General features: G+C 35.9%; 1 non-coding gene across 1 annotated transcript; it reads left to right on the forward strand.

The window, feature by feature from the left end:
• Nucleotides 1–3,020: 3,020 nt before the first annotated feature.
• On the forward strand, nt 3,021–3,127 carry LOC131169881 (small nucleolar RNA R71). Its single transcript, XR_009140828.1, has one exon. It is a non-coding gene; the product is annotated as a small nucleolar RNA R71 (small nucleolar RNA).
• Nucleotides 3,128–3,527: the final 400 nt, after the last annotated feature.

A 3,527-nucleotide genomic window follows, 5' to 3' on the forward strand; every position in this document is an offset into this window, starting at 1 on the left:
GCAGCCACGGTTCAAATGGCTATAACTTGAGCTACAAAACTCCTATTAGAGTGATCCAACAAGAAGAATAAATTTAAGACAATATGGAACATTTTCTATGAAGGAAGTTTTGCCAAATTCTAACAGAAAAATGACCAATGGAACAGTGCAACTTAAGACACCAAAACTGAAAATTTGCAAATTTGCCTAAAAGACTTAGAATTTGAGTAAACAACCAAAACCAACAAATTTAGTGACCAAAATGTGGTATGTGAGTGAAGTTGGAATTCCCATACCTATTAAGCCTTAGAAAGTCAACAAATTGACTTGAATAGTAACCTCGAAACACAAAATTTAAAGAACGTCAAGTTTAGCACATTAGAGCTAGGTATAAGTGAATGTAAATTTATTTTTGGATTTATGCTAAGTTATAGTACTGAAACACTATGAAATTATGTGTTTCAGTGGAAAAGAACACCGAGAAAGAACTCGAGGAATCGAGTCAAGGCAAAGAGGCGACTCGCTTAAGGTTTGTGCACAACGTATAATTTTTGTAAATTATCTTATGCATATTGTTTTGAATAATTTGAAATATTGAATTTTGACATTATTATGGTGAAGTATTTATGATGCTTTTGATTTAAATTGTTGAAAGTTATTTGTGTATATTTGAAATGGCAATGTTTAGTAAATTGTTAAGATAATATTTGAAACCACAGTGTCATGACCATATATTTGAACATCTCACTAGCATGACTAGTGGGGGTAATCAATTTCGAATTTTGATTCCTTCTCTGGTTGAAGTGTTGAGGTGTGTGCCAGTAGAAGAAGAAATTGAATGGATATCCATATATTTGAGCTAGCTAGCCTTGTGATGTGACTTCTCCTTAGCCACTGGCTATTGAGATTATATTTGTTTCGAATGGCATGATATAACTGTGGGTTTTATGAAATGTGTTTTGATACTTCGAAATGAAATTGTTTGGATTAAAATCTCATAATTCATGTTTTGTATTAAATTCTCATGTTCAGTCCAATTTTTGAATAAATATGATTTAAACTCTGCATAAAGATTATTTTAGTATGTTGTGCACCTCTGAATCCTAGTACTCAGCGATAGTTGTTATTGCTATCGCAGATATAGAGACTACAAGAGCAGCAGAGTGAGCTGCTGAGGATAGAGGAGCTACCTGCTTTGAAGCTATCGGGTATAATTTATACCTTGACTGTAAATATTTATTTTGATGTATGTAATGCACGTACATGTATGGACATGTAAAATTGGTCTTGAGCAGCTTGTACAAAGTTTGTATAAAGTTTGTAATAAAATTTAGTTTGAATTTCTTTTAATGTAAATTTTTAGTATGATGTATATATAAATTGTTTATCTTTAATGAAATATGAATGGAAGTATTTTGTTTTAAATTGAATGAAATTGATTAATGGTATTTTGATGAATGTTGAATATTGGAAATTGTGGATTTGAATTTTTGGAAATTGATAAATGATGTTGAAATTGGTTGGGATGATTGTGAATTTGAAGAAGTGGTTGAGATAAATAATTGGAAGTACTTTTTACAGGTATTTAAAGAACTGTTTTCTCAAAATACAGACAGCACTCTGCTGAAATTTTTATAAAATTTGCAGAAAAACAAAATGGGCCAAAACTTTTACTAGTTTTAAAACTTCAAATAAATGATTTTAATACCTATTAGAAAATGCTCACCACTTATAAAAGTAAGAAAATTGTTTTAAAATCCCTTGTAGGGTACTTAATGAGTTATCGGTAGGTGAAGTTCAATAGTTCATTAGGTATTCTACAGGATCATGTTATGCCTTACAGAGAGGTAAGGTGTGGCATGTTTTAGTGGTATCAGAGCAAATTTTTGAAGTATGTTTTAACTTGAGAATTTGTGTATTTCCTTGTTAAATACAACTGCTCAATGTCCATATTTGTTACATATAGTGCATTACATCATAAATATGAACTAATGGAGGGAAATCTCCTTGTGTTACTTGTTCAGGAGATACCTTAACTTCAAACTGAAATGGAAGAAGGGGATCGCTCATTCGAGCAATCTGTTGAAGCTGAGGCATAAGGGGAAGCCCCAGCTTTACAGAATGTTAGTGGATCAGTAGCACCAGCCCCACAAATGCCGCAGTTTCCTGCACAGTTTGCACAGCATATGGCTGCGATGTTTCAACAAATGGCTGGGGGTATGCCTGCTCAAGCTCCACCCCAGACACCTGTGGCACAACCACTGCCTCCAGCCAGATAGTATGATAAATTATTAAAGTATGGGGCTGCAGAATTTAAGGGTACAGTAGACTCGCTTGAGGCAGAGCAATGGCTTGAAAGAATGGATAGAGTGTTCAAGAAGCTGCACTGCCAAGATGTGGCTAACTGACCAATCTGCCTCTCTATGTTTTGAATGCTATTTCTGGTCTCCTGTTGAAACTGTTGGGTATTGTTAGCCAAAGCCTTAATAATTTCATCAAGTGACATTCCTTGATTTGAGGGAGGCAGAGGTGGTAGATTCACTTGTCTCTGCTGCTGGTATCGGTTTTGCACCGGTTGATTCCCATAACTCAGATTGGGATGATCTCGCCGTCCTGGATTATAAGTATTGGAAAAGGGATCATACCTGTGTTGTGGCTATCCATAATTTCCTACTGCATTAACATGTTACATTGATTCATCCTCTTGTTACACAAGACACATATCAGTAGCATGACCCAAACCCGAACAAATTCCACATGCCTTAATAGGTTGCATGTTCCCTGCAGCCAAATGCCTCACCAAAGAAGTTAAATTAGAAATCTATTTCTCAAGGTTAGATGTACTTACCTCATTAACCTTCTTAGGTGCGTGATCCATTCTCATTCCAAACTACTGAGAATTTGCTGCCATGTTAGCAATCAGCCTCCTTGCCTCTTCTGGTGTCTTATTAACCAAAGCTCCTCCACTCGCAGCATTTATCATACTGCAGTCCATTGGTAGAAGTCCCTCATAGAAATACTGAATCAATAGCTGCTCACTTATTTGATGATGGGGACAGCTTGCACACAACTTCTTAAATCTCTCCCAGTACTCATATAAGCTCTCTCCATTGTACTATTGGATGCCACAAATTTCTTTTCTTATATTGGTAGCACGGGAAGCAGGAAAATACTTCTCCAAAAATATCTATTTCATTCCATTCCATGAGTTGACAGATCCAGAAGGAAGGTAATACAACCAATCCTTAGTTGTGCCCTCCAGTGAGAAGGGAAAAGCTCGAAGCTTGATCTGATCCTCTGAAACTCCTTGAGGTTTCATGCTGGAACACACAACATGAAATTCCTTTAGATGCTTATGTGAATCCTCACCTGGAAGACTATGAAACTTAGCCTATAAATGGATAAGTCTAGATTCCAATTCAAAAGCAACATTTAAAGCAAGGTATTGGATGCACAAAGGCTATTGGTTTAGATCAGAAATGACCAACTCTTTCAAAGTCCTAGCAGCCATGGTCTCATTTTCGGAACTTGACTCTAAATCCAAATCC

Source organism: Hevea brasiliensis, chromosome 10 (genome assembly GCF_030052815.1).
Source record: "Hevea brasiliensis isolate MT/VB/25A 57/8 chromosome 10, ASM3005281v1, whole genome shotgun sequence".
Classification (NCBI taxonomy): Eukaryota; Viridiplantae; Streptophyta; class Magnoliopsida; order Malpighiales; family Euphorbiaceae; genus Hevea; species Hevea brasiliensis.